General features: G+C 41.6%; 1 long non-coding RNA gene across 8 annotated transcripts in view; it reads right to left on the reverse strand.

Moving 5' to 3' along the window:
- LOC105730369 (uncharacterized) overlaps positions 1-19,009 on the reverse strand; it is a 120,896-nt gene that overhangs the window by 80,395 nt on the left and 21,492 nt on the right. For all 8 annotated transcript variants that reach the window (XR_010340710.1, XR_010340712.1, XR_001110470.3 and 5 more), the window contains exons 2-3: positions 3,784-4,023; positions 2,361-2,558 (exon numbers count right to left, since the gene is read on the reverse strand). This is a non-coding gene — a long non-coding RNA (uncharacterized LOC105730369). The remainder of the gene's footprint in view (positions 1-2,360; positions 2,559-3,783; positions 4,024-19,009) is intronic.

Genomic DNA, 19,009 nt, shown 5'->3' on the forward strand with positions numbered 1-19,009 from the left:
GGTAACAAGAGCGAAACTCCGTCTCAAAAAAAAAAAAAAAAAAAAAAAAAAAAAAAGAATGACAATAGTAACGAGCCTGCTGGAGGCTCATATATTTCTAGCCTTATATAAAATGGGATCAAAAGGTAACAAATTTAGTCTGGCTATAAGAAATGCTTTTTTTTTTTTATGAAATGTATATTAACCTGTAGCCAACAGTTTAGTAAAATCCAACTCCTCCCATACACCCCTCACCAAAATAATTAGTTATTTATAACAGCCAAACCAGCAACATCGACAAATATTGCATTACAAAGACTCCCCCGCTTCCAGGCAAAAACTGATCACCAGCTGGGGTCAGGAAGAAAATTTTCCCTTTGGTGTAGTATTTAATGGCTCTGTTATCTAATATTGAACAACTCTCCTGGGCTGAGTAGCATTTGCACCTCTATTCACGGGACCTGGCTCTGGGATCCAGGATGTGATATCGAAATAGGCTATTGTTTTAATCTCTGGATGGCAACACCTGCAGGCCTGTATTTAGGCAACACCTTGTGTTTCCAAAAGGTAAATACAATGAATATAATCAAAATTGTTCCTAACACTACTGTTTTTATATCAACAATCTACAAATATATGGAATAACTCAATATATGCGAGAAATAAACAGAAGGCATGCCTACATTAAGGTAATTCAAAAGACGGCTCTATAATTTACCAGCTTGAATTTCAATTGTTGCATTTTTAAGTATGAAACATTATAAAAAAGAGAGATATTATTCATCAAAGTGATTGTCCTGTGCACTTGTATACCTTATATAATTTATTTTTTTCGGGGCTTTTTACTTCAAAGAAATCACTAGCTAATGACATTTCAGACTTTAGAAATTTTTTCTGATAGCACATTGGAATTCCCTCAGGGACAGAATTGTGAATAAGTGGATTTTTTTAAAGATCATTAACAGATATTACAAACCAATTCAAACTGAGCATTTTCTTTGCAAATTACCTTTAACTTTTAAAGCCATTGGAAAAAAAAAGACAGTGAGTGATTTAATTTACTTAACCTGTCTACAAATTGCAGTTTTGCGCTCCATCGGCGATTGCATTTTCAACCAAAAAAAAAAAAAGGTCTCTAACTATCTCTAATAGACATATTTTTCTAAATTATCACGCCGGATGAGTGATATTTCAAAAGAAAGTAATGTTTATTTTTTTTTCATTTAGCAAGTTGCCCTGGAATTGAGAATGTTTATTCTATTGATATGTTTAAAGTAAAAGCACAGCCCAATACTGTCTATATCTGTTGCTTAATTAAAACTCTCCAGCAATTAGCAGGTTTATCATCTCCAGAGCAAATGGATGGGAGAGCTTTGGCGGTAGATTGTGGGTTTTTTTGAGGGGAGGGGAGTGCTCTTTTATTTAATGATCAAACCATAGTTTCTGGGCTAAAGAGCTAATATTTAGGGTGAGAAGCACCTTTATTCCTCACATGCATCAGGCCTGATTCTTACTGGCATCAACACCCCGTTGTGTGTGTTTTCCATTCAAAGAGCTCCCATGGACTTCAAAGGGAGTCGCCTGCAAGGATGGGATATGTGGAGTCGTGACAAGCCCCAGATCAGGCCCAGAGCTGGAAGAAACCATGCCAAGAGTACCTCACGCTGGCGCCCCCTCAAACCATGTCACAAAATTAAAGGGTCTCCCCTGCCTATGCCATCCCACAGCACTCGTGGAAAACATCCTCAGGCTTGCCAAACACTGCTCTGACTTTGCAGGCTACTAACTTATATATATTTGATGAGTAAAGCTCCATTTATAAGAAAGTATGTTAATAGAATATTCTTTGAGAATGGTGTCCAGCGCAGACTTTAAACGGCTCATTGTTTGAGGTACCAGAGGTTTCCTTTTTCCCCGTTTTTTTTTTTGAGATCAAGTTTCACTCTTGTTACCCAGGCTGGAGTGCAATGGCATGATCTCGGCTCACCCCGTTTTCCCCTTTTAAAGTGCAAAGTCAACTTACTATACACCAAACAAAAGAACTGCACATCCCTTTGGATATCCCATCAACAGCAAATGGGTAGGAGTTTATTCTGAAGGATGTTCTATTTTTGGAATGATTAATTAAATTATTAAGAGTAAAGGGGAAGAAAAACTAATATTTCTTGAGTGTTTCTTATGTGCCAGGTATTTTAATTCTTCTCTTTTAATCCTCACCAATATATTATGAGGTATATGGTATTATCCCCCATTTAAAAGGTGATAAAAATGGGCTTTAGTGAGATCACGGAAATTGTCCACTCCAAAGTCCCATGACAGCAAGTGAAAAGCAGGTGGAACCCAGCCCTCCACATCTCCAAATCCCATGTTTGTCTCTTTACCTCACACTGACTCCTCGTTGTCTGCTGATTTCAAATGCCAAGTTCACGTCTTACGGCAGCTGCCATTTTTCTAAATGGCTAGAACTCACAGACTGTGGGTTCTTTCAGTTCAAGCTCAGACAACAGAAACTGTATTCCAAATGCTGATGATTAAGTGGCAAAGGCATCATTTTGCTCCAAAGAATTACCAGCGGAATCCTGTCAGGAAACAAAGAATGGAAGGTGGTTGAAGGTCTACGCTAGCTAGTCTGAATGTCACACACGTGTCCCCAAATGCTGACACATCTAAATGAATGTCATATGATAAGGGGTGAGTCTAGTGATCACAGTAGACTCCCTTGGAAACAAGTTCAAGGAGGAAACTGGGCCAGGGCTTCAGGATGGCAGAGGACCAAGATTCTCATTGGTAGACGGGTACCACATCCAGAATCATTACAGACACAAATATTTCAGCTTAGAGACACGGAGAGAAAGCCAAAACTTCCATTAATCTTTTTGGTCCCTGCCCCAACCTCAGGACTTCAGAATCCTAAGTTTAGGCTGTGGACACCCAGTGGGCACGGAGTGGGACTGGGGAGGTGGAGTCTCCTGTCTGCTTGCTGAACAGACATCAACCAAGGGTTCGACGGTGTGGAAGTGATAAGCGGTATGGCAGGGTCACCCCTAAGCTCCCTCCTGCTACCACAGACTCCTCCAGAAAAGGCCTCTGAAGCCACTGTAGGAGCCCTAACAATTCTGAACGTGGCTGCCATTTGCCTTGGGCTCGCAGAAAGCTCACCAGAACACAGGCACTTGTTCCGGAGACCTTGGCAAGTCTTTTCCCTTCTCCCAGGCTCTGCATCCTTATTTTCAAAGTGGAGACAATGTGAATACCTGCTCAGTCTAGCATGCCGGGTGATGACAAAGGGGACAGATTGGTTCGAGAAAGCACTTTGGGTGGCCCAGGCAGCGGGAGGGCATCTCAAGCTGCTTCCCTCTAGCTGCAGGCATGTGGCTAAACACCAGACCCTATTCTCCCTACTGTAGCTTGGTCTTGCAGCGAAAACAAATCTAAACGGAAGTGACTTTTTATATAACAGAAGTTGAAATCAAGGTTTAAAAATAAAATAAAATGGAATGTTTCTGAGCATGCAGCATCCATACACTGTATTTGTTTTTCGCTTATTCAGCACATTTGTATTAGGCGCTAAGTGGAGGCAGAGGTGCTCCATCGTTGTGTTGGATTTCTGAGCACACTACTTAGCCTTTGCACTTGGGAGAGAGTCAAACTCCTTAACAGGAAGCCATCCTCTCACAACCCACCCCGACCCAGCAGCCCAGCTCATGGTTCTGCAGATGCACAGGACATGAACCAGGCCCACCTCCCGGGCCTCCTTCATCCCACTATTCACCTGTCAGCCCCTCCGCTTCATCCTTGACTCACCTGAAATGTTCTCTGCTCAGCAAGACCTGCCAGAGAGTGCCTCTAGTCCAAAGCGGTCCCAGCCCTGATCTTCACCCTCATGCCTAGTGGGTTTCCTGCGGAGCCATCATTGCCACGTGTGGTGACACTCTGTTGGTCTCGGATCTCTTGTACCATCTGTCTCCTCAGCTTGACTGTGATCTTCAGGAGAGCAGAGGTCACCTCAGCCTTGTTTCTGCACTTCAAGCCCCGGCACAGTACCTGGCCAATGAAGGACACAGGAAACAGAGTTTTGCCTCAAAGCAGTTCACCTACTATAAAGCAACATAAAACCCCACCCGGTCAGGGCTTTTGTTTCAACTTCTGTAATGGCAGCCCTTGAGCTGAAGGAGAAGAAAGGTTTTACCCTCCTCCACCAAGCTCACATTCCTTTTTTGTTTGTTTTTGTTTTTGTTTTTGAGACAGAGTCTCATTCTGTCACCCAGACTGGGGTGCAGTGGTGCAATCTTGGCTCATTTCAATCTCTGCCTCCCGGATTCAAGGGACTCTCCTGCCTCAGCCTCCCAAGGAGCTGGGATTACAGGCGCATACTGCCACGCCCAGCTAATTTTTGTATTTTTAGTAGAGGTAGGGTTTCACCATGTTGGCCAGGCTGGTCTCAAACTCTTGACCTCAGGTGATCTGCCTTCTTCAGCCTCCCAAAGTGCCGGGATTAAAGGCCTGAGCCACCGTGCCTGGTTCCAAGCTCAAATTCTTTCCCCTGCAATTAATCCGTGCCTCCCCGCTGCAAGGTAGCCACCCTCGCCTGATCCGGCAGGAAGACCTGTGTTTGCTCCCAGCCCACAGAAATGTCCCACCTGTTGGTCAGGGTTCTTCCTGCCAAGGAGGTACGGCTTCCCCTTGTCACCTAAGTGTCCCCTTATCTAAGTGTAAGATGGTGATAAGCCTGGTGCCCTGAGAAACCCAGGTGTGACCGTCAGATGGTCCCTGGGACTCTCTTGCCAGAGTGAGCCTGGGCTCCAATGATGGCCCAGAACTTCAGCTCCCATTACCTCATGAATTCCTCACCCTCTGTGCTGCGAAGTGGATGATGGCAAGCAACACTCACAGCATAGTTTATATTCCTTTAATTTTTCTGTTTTCAACTAGAAAAGTAATATGTACCTACTGTAACAAGCAAGACAATATTTTTAAAAGGTGAATAAAAGCAAATATAATTATTTCTCCCTATCCCACTGAATTACCACTATCTCAAGAATACCAAGGGCATGCATGCATATGCCTATATCCATGTATAATATATAAAGAATAAGCAGAGTGTGATGTCTCATGCCTGTAATCCCAGCACTTTGGGAGGCCAAGGCAAGTGGATCACCTGAGGTCAGGAGTTCGAGACCAGCCTAGCCAACATGGTGAAACCTTGTCTCTACTAAAAATACAAAAATTAGCCAGGCATGGTGGCACGCACCTATAATCCCAGCTACTCGGAAGGCTGAGGCAGGAAAATCGCTTCAACCTGGGAGGCAGAGGTTGCAGTGAGCTGGGATCATGCCCCTGCACTCCAGCCTGGGCAACAGAGCAAGACTCCACCTCAAATAATAATAATAAAATAAAATACATATCTAATATGTTATATAGCATATGTAATATATACTACACGTATCTTATGTATCATTTTACATAAGTGGGATCATATACTTGCTGGGGAAATTTTAGTGCTATATTTTGTCTTTATTGAATTACCTATTTTGCATGCCTTTTGCGTGCCCTCCAGGGACTCATTGGAAAGCGCAGGCATCCTGTGGCCATGGGACCACACCTGACTTTAGTGGCACTGTTTCCCTGTCTGTTTTTGAACACACCTGCTGCCTTGGTTACACTGGTTACACTGGTTACACTGGCCTACTGGTGAGTCTTCAGAGAAGTGGCACTGCCATTTTTTCCTCTTCTTCATTGGTGGTTTTGGGACATCTGAGATGTCTTCTGCTCCCACTCATTCTCTTTTATTTTCTGCAGTTCCTCTGGCCTGTCTTGTTCCCTGCTCTTTCTCATTGGCTCTCATTTCCAGCTGCCAGTCCCTGTATTGCTTCTGACTTTGTCTATTTCCAGAGATCTTCCCAGAGTCACAAATCTCTTGGCCAAAGGCCTCTTTCCCTTTCTGTAAAGGTGCCTCTCCCCATCCCTCCTCCAACAAATGTTACCCAAGCCCTCACCCAGTACTCAGCTCATTTGTCAGTAGAGACTATTCCTCCTGACCCTTCCCCTACCAGGTCACACATTTGATCAATACATTTGTGTACTGCTTTGTAGATTTCAAACATATTCAAATAGATTCCTTCAACAAATTCTTAGAACAGCCCTATGAAACAGAAAGGGGTAAGTATACTGCCTTCCAAAATATATAGGTCTTAAAGGACATTTATTGACAATTTGCAAAGAAGACATTAAAATGACCAGATTTTTTAAAAACTCAGTTTCACTATTAGTAAAAGGAATGCAAAGTATAAGAACACTGATATACTTTTTGCCTGTGAAATAATTAGACACTATTTAAAAGAATGATATTACTCACTGTTTGGCAAAAGAGGAGAGTGGTGGCATGCTAGATTTTTGCAAGTAGGAATGACAATTCGTGGCACCTCTTCGATTAATACCTTGCCAACACATATTAAATTAGAAAACCATGGCACCAGGCAATTTCTCTTATAGAAATTTATCCCAAGGAAATAAACAAAGTTATGTAAAACATTTTAGCTACAAGTATATTTTAATACGCAACTGATTAAGTTGAAGTACAGTCATGCAATGAAATGCTCTAAAAAATTTTGTAATGATAATGTGGAAGAATATATAATATCATGCAAAGCATTTTAATATAATGTATAAAAAATTATACAATGATAATACTGTCAAGAGTTCCGTACATAATATGTGTGTGTGTGTGTGTGTGTGTTTGTGAATATAGGTATCATGCACTCCGAAATGGCAAGGAAGGTTATCTCTAAGGGATAACATTACAAGTGATTTATATTTTCTAAATTTTGTTCTTCTCTACTTTCTAAGTTATTTTCAATATTGTTCTTCTCTACTTTCTAAGTTATTTTCAATAATCACATACACTTTTGTAAAAAGAAACACAAGAAAATTATAACATTAAAAATTTATCCTCATCTAAATGGAACCAGTTCTACATTTGGTTCTTTAATCCGCTCACTCATTCATCCAACACGTATTTATTCAACTCCTACTATACACAAAGCACTCTGCTAGGTGAAAGGGGTATAGTGATTAAAATTTTTTAAAAATTAAAAAAAAGAAGAACTGGTGTCTGCCCTGGAAAAGGGGTTCTTGGTAACCGAAAGAAAGCCAGCGGAGCTCATTGGGCATTAGTCTTCCCTAAATCCAAGAAATGGTCTCAGAGGATATCAGTGCATCCAGTCATGCTTGGGAGAGATTTGACATTGGAACAGGACCTGAAAAAGTGGTTTCTGAGGGGGGGCTGGGAGTGGAAAATGGAGAGAATACATGAGAATGAGAATCACCCTCACTCTGAGTGCTCCCAGCTACTGTGTCTCCTGGCAGCTGGAGACAAATGGTTGGAGTGGCCTGGCAATGGCAGAAATGGTCCCACGGGTGGCATAACTTCAGATGTTAATCAGAAGGCCCAAAATGATTCCTATTTTAGATAAGTGACTAGCAAAAATTCAATAAAATTCAACAAAATGCAACAAATTGCAGTCCCTCTGAGTCTGCATTTTCAATAAGCATTCAGCCTCCTACTGTCATTAGATGGCACTCCCCTTTAACTGGGAGGATTGAAATCTCCCACACACATCAATCAATTTTCCCAGCAAGGAAGCCACCCCCAGGAAGTGTGGCACTTGGCACAGTCTGCAAGAAGTCCTTACAGCCTCTAGGGTACCATTTTGTTACCCCATAGGATCATTGTCATATTCCAAATTAACGCAAGTCATCTGCTTTGAGTTGTTTTTACCATAAATGGTGAAAACTTTTGTTGATTTTTTCCCAAAAGGCCATTTGTGACCAGTGGCCATTTGGAGATCTGACTGGGGCTTGGAGGGGGACCACAATGAATGAAGCAGCCCTCTTGAGGACTGAACCCATGACCTCATTAGCACAAGGTTCTAATCAACAGAGCCACCAGGCACATACCTCATTTAAGACACTGAGGCAGTAATTTGCTAAATGTTAATTCTTAGATTAACTACAGATGAGTAGAGTTCCTAGGGGGAAAAAATGAGAGAGATTTGTTCATTCTTGAAGGGAAATTTAGGTCATCAGTTTTTGATCTCTTTGGTTAGTTTTATGGTATAATTCCAGAATTTTAAGATGATGCCCATCTGGGTCTATACCTCCATGATTTTTTTAAATCAATATCTTGGTCAGGAGACTTTCAAAGAAAATGCAAATCGTGCCACTTCTGTACTCGCAAAACACCACACCATGATCTTCGATGGATACCTCTACAGTTTGTATCTCATGCACAACACAGGTGGCAAAATAAAGAAATGAGATTCATATCTGAGTCAGAGATGGTCCTCCCAGGTCAGGAAGGGCTGGACTCCATTACCACTACCCCTCAAAATCTTAAGTCCTATGGATGAAAGATCCCCAACCTCCAGACCTTTCTCAAGGCATGCAGGAACCCAACCCACTCACCTTCTTACCTTATCCCCCAGCCAGTCCCTGAGAAGCCAGTTTAACAAACAGCAAATATGGCTTGAAACAAAGTTTTGACACTGACTTGGTATCTCATGCTCGTATTGCGTTTCTATGAATATTCCACTAACTTTTCAACTCCAAAGAAAAGTTTCCGCTCCAAGGCTACATTTAACATTCAGACTATTTCAACTTCAGTTGCTCCCACCCCAACAGCGATCTTTGAAACTGATATGGTCCTGAAAGAAGCCAGAATAACTTTGTAGAAATGTTAATAATAATGGGCTAGGTTCCCAGTCTTTGTAATCTTGTGGAAGAAGCTCTGTGAGAAAGCACTCTGGGAATTGAATTGAGTGTGTGCCCACACTAGCTTTTCCATGGAAAGCCTGCTTGAAATGCATGGTTGTTCTGCAGGAGCATTTCTACCAAGTGAAGGAGAATGGGATTGTAACCTTGCATTTGTCACCTTTCATCGCAAAAGCTTTAAGATCACAATGAAATACCCAGGCTTCTGCCTGTTGTAAGAGAGTTCCCCTATATTTGGTGGCAAGACCCAGTCGTGAATGTCAGGAGTATACCATTCTGCCACTGCCGGCTAGGGGCCAGTGGGAAAGCTAGGTATCCTCTCTGAGTTGTCAATTTCCTCACCTCCAAAATGATGGTAATTGTAGTTACTACAAAATAGGGTTTCTGTCTCCACACAAAATAATGCACATTTAGCTTATTACCTGGAACATAGCATTTAGTAAGCACTCATTAAAACTTAACTATTTCTGTTGCTACCATCTGCCTCCTGAGCAAAACATAGCTATGTTAGTGTAATGGTTTGCATTCCAAATATCCCTTCCTTTATAAATCCAAAATGAAAATTAAATAGGTACTATAGTTGTACAATCACGAAGAAGATTCTAATGGTAACCTGAATACCAGCAAGCTTTAATATTATGCTCTGATTGGAGTAGCTAAGAGGGAGCAACCTAAAATGAAAATAGCTAGCTAGCCCTGATTTCTAAATAATGCCTCTAAAAATGTTTTCTTATGAAATGCATTGTAAAATAGCATAAGGAACTTTCCAAACTTGCATGACCAAAATATATGGTCTTAAAATCACAATACTCCATAACACAATAAATTTTTAGCCAACCTAGTTTCACAGGAATTTCGTATTCTGAATAGATTAAAAAAAAAAAAACTCCACTAATTCAAATAATCAAACCAAGTACATTTTTATCTAAAAATACCATCTGAGGCAACCCCATTTTATAGTCAAGAAACACTCATAGCGTTTAGTAAGATACAATGTCGAACTTCTATTCAAGTTGAAGTTGACAGTTAGGAGCTAAATAAATAGAAACTAAACTTTGGAATAGTGTCTATGTTGTAGTTACCGGCTCACTTACTACTTTAATCTCCTGCAGAGACAGCTATTAGTTCAATAAAACAAATATTTTTAATTTCCTCTACACATTTCCTCAAACCACACCAATGCACTTATCTATGGCTCAGTTAGAGAGTTTGGTTAAGCACCCTCCACTTACTTAAAAGACAATGTTTGATTTTTCTAAGAAATGGAGAAATGGACGTGGGTGCTCGTTGTTTTAATGCACTGAGCCCTTAATCACTTCCAGTTCTGATTCATCAGAAAAGTTGTACTCTTGAGGGTTTGGGGGCTTTTTTGGTCACTAAATATTGCCTTTCATTTTGAGATATTTATTCCTTGCCAGAAAATGATACTGTATTTTTCCCCTAATGATGAAGGATGAAAGATGGAGCAAATTCCATTTGGTGATTATTGGACCACAGAGAAGTAAACTGATTCGGAAAACAAATCCCCAAAAGGAAAATAAATGTATTATGTGAGGCGGGAGCATGGGATTCTTGGCAAATATTCAATTGGAGCCAGGATTGGTAATTTAATAGCATCCTTGTCTTGTTAATATTTGAAGGAGGAAGGGTAAAGCTCTCGGGCTTTTACCCATGGGCCAGAATCTCCCTATCTTCACCTCTCTGCTGCTACCCTAGCCTGCATGGATGTTAAAGATGCAAATGCTTAGAAGCCTTGCTAAGGGTTGTCAAAACTGCACAGGCCATAGCAGGGGTCCAAGATGCCATCACTCCTCACATAAGCCAGAGGAAACAACCTTAACCTCTACAGCTCAATGGGCGACAGGAATGACCTCCAAGCCCACTGTGAGCACTGTTCTCAGAGGCCTGGAGCATCAGACCCAAATCAAAGACAGGTGAATTTATAATGTGACATCTGCCAAAGACGATTCCACCAAATCATGCCAATTTGGTAAATGTGTCACTCTACTTTCAAGTGGTCCTTCTAGCTTCCCCTTGCTGATTGGCAGAGTTTGGCAGAAAAAAAAAAACCTTCCTTTGGAAATCCTGGCTACATCTTTAGACTACAAAGGGACACCCCCAAGTGGTTTAGATAGGAAAGGAATTAGAAATCAGTGCTGCAGTACACACAGCCCCTTGCATGTTATGAAGTGTAGCATTTTTGAGCTTTGGTTCTCTTTCAAGTTTAAAGGAAGAGAGAAGAATATTGAAAAATGAAAAACACAAAGAATGAGAAAGACAAGTTTAGTCTAAACCCAGTCCCTAAGACAGTTCTGAATCGCCAGTTTTCTGCCATAAACCTTTTTAATTATTGGATAATAAAATGTGTAGAAAAAAGAAATTTAATTGCTACAAATCTTACCTAATTTTATGGTCCCCATGGTGGTTTGAAAAGAAATATTATATGGGTCATACGAGTGTGTGATAGATGGTGGTATTAGTGGTGACGGTGATGGTGGCAGTAGTGGGAGTAGCAGTGACAGTGGTGATATGCTGGTAGTGGTGGTGATGGTGATGGTGGTGGTGGTGGTGATGGTGGTGATGTGATGGTGGTGTGATGGTGGTGATGATGGTGGTGATGGTGGTGGTGGTGGTGGTGGTGATGGTGTTGGTGGTGGTGGTGGTGGTGATGCTGATGGCGGTGATGGTGATGCTGATGGTGGTGGTGGTGGTGATGGTGGTGACGGTGGTGATGGTGGTGGTAGTGGTGATGGTGATGGTAGTGATGGTGGTGGTGGTGATGGTGGTGATGGTGGTGGTGGTGGTAATGGTGATGGTGGTGATGGTGGTGGTGGTGGTGATGGTGGTGGTGGTGGTGGTGGTGATGGTGGTGATGGTGGTGGTGGTGGTGATGGTGGTGATGGTGGTGATGGTGGTGGTGGTGGTGATGGTGGTGGTGATGGTGGTGATGGTGGCGATGGTGGCGGTGGTGGCGGTGGTGGTGGTGGTGGTGGTGATGGTGGTGGTGATGGTAGTGGTGGTGGTGGTGGTGGTGATGGTGGTGATGATGATGGTGGTGGTGATGGTGGTGATGGTGGTGATGATGGTGATGGTGATGGTGGTAATGGTGGTAGTGGTGGTGATGGTGGTGGTGACAGTGATGATGGTGGTGGTAATGATGTTGGTGGTGGTGGTGGGGATAATGGTGGTGATGGCAGTCATGGTGGTGATGGCTGTGATGGTGGCCTTCAAATCCCAAAATATAAATTAAAGACTTTAACTGAAATGTTAGCGACTTGAGAAATCTACTCTACGCATCTTCTCTGAGTCTTAATTTCTACCCCTCAAATGTTGATTAATTTGATCACAATATGTTGTTCTTTGATTAAAACTCGAAAGCACATTTGAGAGAAAAATAAGTGAAGTTAAAGCAACTTCTTAAGGGATGTATTTCTCTCCATGTGTGAGTTTTTCATTTTTTATTATTATTTTCATCACAGTCCTTGTCACTGAAAGGATTTCAAAGTATCAAAAGTCCTTGACGCTGCTGTATTATAAAATTACAAGAATATGGCAGGGCACGGTGGCTCACGCCTATAATCCTGGCACTTTGGGAGGCCGAGGCGGGTGGATCACGAGGTCAAGAGATCGAGACCATCCTGGTCAACATGGTGAAACCCCATCTCTACTAAAAATACAAAAATTAGCTGGGCATGGTGGCGCAGCCTGTAGTCCCAGCTACTCGGGAGGCTGAGGTAGGAGAATTGCTTGAACCCAGGAGGCGGAGATTGTGTGAGCCGAGATCGCGCCATTGCACTCCAGCCTGGGTAAAAAGAGCGAAACTCCGTCTCAAAAATAAAAATAAAAAATTCCAAGAATATAGGAGTTTCAATTCATGGAGACAATTGTGAAGCTATGTGACAGCACTTTTTTCTACCAATGTAGAAATGTCTGGGGCAGAGAAATTCATGCTAGCAGCATTAATTATCATAAACACAGAGAAATCCCTTCCCTGTGCAGTTACGTCTAACAGATGATGTGGTAGTCACAGGGCAGTTTCCCAACTGCTTTGCAGTTAGGCATGGTTATGTGACTTTCTTTGGCCAATAAGAATAGAAGGGACAGGTGTCACTACTGGATAGAGGCTTTAGAAGCCAGGGTAAGCCTCACCATGTTGCCTTCCTCTGGTTATGGTGGATGCGGAAGCAGGTGGAGAGGGGACCTCTATCACCCTGGGTTTCTAAGTGTCTATGACAGATAAGCCCCCTCCCAACCCATAATGGACATGCAGTGAGAGCAAAAAATAAACTCTTGTTGTTTTAAGCCACTGTGATTTTGGTGGTTCTCTTCTACCACATCATAACCTACCCTATCCTAACAGACACAGATGGCAAAGAGCCAAAACAAGGAAGTTAGAAGTCACCTGTGATCACATTGGGGAAAAAGAAATCTACATCTCTCCCCTAATAAACCAAACCCTCAAGCTTTCTGTTATCCAATCACTAATTCCAAGACATTTAATCGTTCTCCAGTGAAGGTCAATTCTGGACAAAAAGTACCTAGGAAAACGGTATTCCATGACCTGCAAGGAACTGAAAGTCACTCACGCACACAAGCTCTGTGATAATTTGGAGATCTCTTTTGGCTGAGTTCTATTTCAGACAATAAACCACCTTCTTACCGTTATCCAGGCAGACAGGCACAGATCTCCTTATCATTTTCAGAACTGTTCATTTCAAAACTGCACTGCTGAAGGTATAAGCCTCCTTAAAGAACCCTGCTTTTAAGAAAACCGAATCTCATAAAAGTTAGTATATTTCCATATTCAAAGTGGGGCAGCAAATGTGAAAAGCCCATCTGTGCCCACCCTCCCCTCCACCCCACAAACTCTACCACCACCCAAAGCTGTAGCTGGGCATGAAAAATCTAACACATGCAAAGTACAGAGGCTCTTTGAAAATTTGGTCCAGTGTGTCTTACATGTGAGTTGCAGCCTTACAGAGTCTTGCCAAAAACAACAAAGAGGAAAGAAAAGGAAAGGTTTTCTTTTCTCTGGACTTGGGAATGAAACATAAAACTCTTCTTTTCTGCAAGGCTGAATGGCTCCAATTTTCCACACTCAGGATGAGCTCTTACTAGCCATTACCTTCATAATATCCCAGTGGTTTTTTAGTGGGCATTTCTTTCCTCCCAAATGAATCGCATGGCGGCAGTGGCCCAAAGAGATGCCCCAGCTCCTTACTGAGAAGGCTGTGGCCTTCACACATCCTCAGGGTTGTTGTGACGATGAAATGAAATGGATGATATGAGTGTGCTTTCAGATACTCAGAGTGATAACGTTGCTGGTATTATTTCTACCCTTCCTAGCTTCTGCTGCATCTACTGTGTCTATTGTGTTTAACTTGTATAGTGTCAGGTTTTTTGAGGTCTCTACCCAGGTAAGAACATGCAGGATTACAGAGTTACTGTTTCTAAGTGAAAAATTTCACAGAACCCTATGCGGTGATCATTAGTGAGTCCACGAATGCAGAGAGGTGCAGAGAATTAAGTGGTTTACCACGGTGTCACAAACAGTGGTAAGCAGAGAGCCCCTGTTTAATCACTGTCTGAGTGCCCAGAGACACACAAGATGCCAACACACACGATGCCAACCTCCTATCTAAATAGTCCTCCTGCTCCCAGGCAAGTCTGTTCCAGAAAAAAAACAATGGCTGTGAAGGTGCCACCTATTCTGTTGCTGAGAATGTACTAAGCTCCCAGGTTCAGCTGGCGAGGCACTCTCAACGCAGATTTTCTTAGATGTGACCAAAGCCTACCTTACAAAGAAAGGGTGAAACAGGCAAGTGAGGGAGAAGAGATGACCTCTGCTTAGGAAGACAAGGCAAGACTGAGCCACTGTTGAAAAGAAATTCAGGAGCAACTCCAACTAGTAAGATAATGAAAACTGTATAAAAAATATTTTGTCCATCAACATTGGTTTGAAATTTCCAGTGGCTTCATATAGAAATCTCTATAGGCAGAGCACAACAAACAATAACTATAGAAGCAAAAAGAACAGGGAGACACCAGGGCACCATGGACAAAGGATAATCAGTAGATGCTTAAGAAATATGGAGAAGGGGGCCGGGCACAGTGGCTTATGCCTGTAATCCTAGCACTTTGGGAGGCCGAGGCAGGCGGATCACCAAGTCAGGAGTTCAACACCAGCCTGTCCAACATGGTGAGACCCTGTCTCTACTAAAAAAAAAAAAAGAAAAGAAAGAAAAAATTAGCCAGGTGTGGGGCACATGCCTGTAATCTCAGCTACTCTGTAGGCTGAGGCAGAAGAATTGCTTGAACCTGGGAAGCAGAGGTTTCGAAGACACAAGATTGTGCCACTGCACTCCAGCCTGGGAGACAGAGCAAGACTCCGACTTGGAAAAAAAAATCAAAAGATATGGAGAAGAAAAATTTCGAGAAGAAATTCTAGCAATATCACTGGAAGGAAGGGAACCAAAGAGTGAAACAAAGAAGAAACAGCATGGAAATAGGAGATTAGTTTTAAATGTGAAGAGGGAAAAAGGACAAAAGGGAAGAAAAGCCAAGGAGCAAAAAGCAATAAACCAAAACTGAGAGGCCAGAAGGAGTCAACATTATTTCTGCAAAAAGTAAATAAATACTATCTCCTTAGAAAACAAGTTGAAATCAGCATCAGAGGCACCAGAAAAACCACCAATGACCAGCTCATCTGACTCAGGTTACAAATGCTGATAAATATATTAGCTACTTAAAAAGCTGTGACCCAAAAAAAGAAAGGAAAGCCTTTCATTATTCAAAACACATGTAGGTTTCTAAAAAATATTTTTGTTGTAAGCCTCCAGATTTTCACTGAAGTCCTTTTCTCCTTTTATTTTCCTACTTTATATTCCCAAAAAAGTTACATATTAATCTCAAATAATTACAAAAGATGTTCTGTGACATCTTTGCAAATGGCATCACAAGAAATTCTTCATTTCAGGAGCTACGTCCATATTCCTTTACAGCAATCTCTGATTTTGATCTATCTACTAGAATGATCCAATTCATTTTTTAAAATTTAGAACTACTTAATTCGTTTACTGAGTTAACTGGTTCACCAACTTAACTGGAATTTATAGCTGAATATATCATTCATTTCAGTCCAAATGGGCCAGCCATTTAAGCATACAGACATATAATGTGCTTTCTTCAATATTAATTAATTTGCACTGCTTCCTCACAGCGGATTATTGGCAAAATGGCTTTTCTTAAGATCTGGATCTACAATATGAACATTCATTATTGCACTCACCAACCCATAAATTCCCAAAGTTAGAGGGATAATTTTGTAGCTCATGTATTTTCTTATGGAGAATTATACCTTTAAGAGAACATTTCCTGATCTCCTTTAGTAATTATTTCCATCAGCAAAACCTTCCTATTGACAATATGATGAAAACAGGAAATTTGAGAACTTGTATAGTATTCTTAGAACAACCAGTGGAAAAAAAGAATTGTTCCTACATTTAAAATAACATTTTCCGGCCCTAAACAAAAATAGTTTACTGAAACTGTTACCTCATTTTTGTAACGCTGTGGTCATATTTTCTGAATAGCATCTGTAGAAGAATCATTTAGAGTTCTGGTCTCAAAGATTTTGCTGGAGAGGAGTAAGGTGACAGAATATTTAATTTTTTTTTTCATTCAGACTGGCTGTTTCATATTTACTTAGCAAAACTGCCCTGGAATTCACATAAATAATTAATTAATGAAATAACTATCAAAGTTCATAAGACATAAAAAGTATTCCCTGGGCAAATCCCAAAGTAGAAATCTGAGTTTAAAGATCTCAATTCTCACCTATGCAAATACATAACCTCTCCAAGGTAAAATTCCATCCGCAGTTCTGAATCATAATATTCAGCCAAAAAAATTACCATGATACACAAATGATGTTTTCAAATTAAAATAATTTAGTGCTGCAGGGAATGCCAGGGCCTTAGCAAAGGAACTTGGAAACGGCTAAATAAGGTGCAGAGCAGAAGAGTATGTGTCTGAAATCTTCTTTTGTTTTTCTCTATCACCTTCATCTCCAGCTGTGGCAGAGCAACACTGAGTCACTGTGAAAGTAACAATACTTTTGACTTATAAAGCAGTTTTTTCTAAGGAGGTTTTGATACACTTATTTCATTTCTTCTTCCAAAGGCTTTATGCTACTGAAGTCAAATGGTATTACCCTTGTGTATACGCATGTGGATAAAGAGATATATTGTTGACTGACAGGGTCATGGTAAACCTAAGCCAGCTAACATTATTGATGGCATGCCATTCCACTTTATTGTGGATGCTTTATCAATGATATGCTCAAAAAGCTTCCTAACCCAAGAATATTCCTAGGTCGAAAGCCAAAGTGTAGTTTACCCAACGACAGATGAGCTGCACACGTGTTGACTGCCAAACAGGAGAAACTCTGCTGGGGTGGCTGGAAAGAAACAAAGAGAAACAGGACCTAGAGCTCTCACGGGACAGGTCATTTCACTTCTCTCCTAATGGAGACAAAATGGCATCAAAAGTCAGCATTCTTTTATTGCCTCTCCTACCAAAGATGAAAACACAGTATCATTAGTCAAATTTACTCTGAACTTCCACCTTCTCAGGTTGAGTCAATGTATCTTTCCATCAAGGTCAATAATGTAAGAGGCAGATTGGTAACTGAATTGCTTAAGGAAAAATTCAGGGCAGAATGTATTTCTAGTTTTGACAATGCTTTGGAGCATTAGAGATATGGTCCTTTAGGGGGAAAAAAGGTACATATTGGCCGGGAGTGGTGGCTCATGCCTGTAATCCCAGCACTTTGGAAGGCCGAGGCGGGCGGATCACGAGGTCAAGAGATCAAGACCATCCTGGCCAACATGGTGAAACCCTGTCTCTACTAAAAATACAAAAATTAGCTCGGCGTGGCACGTGCCTGTAATCCCAGCTAATTGGGAGGCTGAGGCAGGAGAATCGCTTGAACTCAGGGCAGGGTGGGTGCGGGGGTGCAGGGGTTGCAGTGAGCCAAGATCATGCCACTGCTCCAGCCTGGTGACAGCAAGACTCCCTCTCAAAAAAAAAAAAAAAAGGTACATATTAGCTCTGTTTTGTTTTGTTTCATTTGTTTTGAGACAGAGTCTCACTCTGTCACGCAGTCTGGAATGCAGTGGTACGATCTCGGCTCACTGCAACCTCCACCTCTCTGGGTCAGGCGATTCTCCTGCCTCAGCCTCCTGAGTAGCGGGGGACTACAGGTGCACATGCCATTACACTGGCTCATTTTTGTATTTTTAGTAGAGATGGAGGTTTCACCATGTTGGCCAAGCTGGTCTCGAACTCCTGACCTCAGGTGATCCGCTTGCCTCGGCCTCACAATACAAGCATGAGCCACCACACCCAGCCTCATATTAGCTCTTTATTCTGTTTCCTTCCTCACTGAAGTTTGGTTTGTGCTATTTCCAATCCTTAATCATATTTTTTTATCATTTTAATTCGTCATGAAAAGTTCTGTCAAGCATTAGAAATATAAGTTGGTAATAAATAAATAGATTGATAATTGAAAAGTTCGGTCAAGCATTAGAAATATAAATTGGTAATAAATAAATAGATTGATAATTTAAAAAAAAACTCAACATCCCCAGGCTCCCAAGGTTCATCAGTATAAGTTGTAATGTATGTGATTTAAGTTAGACTTCATAGAAAGTTCATGACTGCAGACATCTTAGCCCTATGGGACTCCTTCAGACCGTTCTTTCTGAAAAGTAGTCTCCTTAGGGGCTTAAACTCAAAAAGGTACCACCCCTTATTATATTGAAAGAGTTTTGATAAATCCTCAATATCATTAGACATCTGGGGAGAGGAAGAAGAAAAGAATGGTGGGGTGGGAGCCTGCCTCTGAAGTTAGAATCAGGTTTGTAGCATGCATGTGAAGTTAGTCCACACGAACAACTACCACACAGACATGAAGGACTGTAAGGGTGAGAATCTTTTCAATTAATATCTCTCAAGTTAACAACTGTTGCACAATAGATCATATCAGCATTGCAGGTTGGGTCTATATGGCACCCTAACAACTAAGGTGAGAAACTTAGAAAGCCTTCCAGATGTTGCAGCTACACCATGCCAAACATACGACAAGGTAGAAGTATCTCATAGCCTGACGCCAGCAGGGTCCACCAGAACAATATTCTACTTCATAAAGGTGGGTGCCGCCTGCCTGGCCATATCACCAAAGCTTGTTGAGGTGCTGACA

Source organism: Aotus nancymaae, unplaced genomic scaffold (assembly GCF_030222135.1).
Source record: "Aotus nancymaae isolate 86718 unplaced genomic scaffold, 86718_ANA_hifiasm-v0.15.2.pri h1tg000131l, whole genome shotgun sequence".
Lineage (NCBI taxonomy): Eukaryota > Metazoa > Chordata > Mammalia > Primates > Aotidae > Aotus > Aotus nancymaae.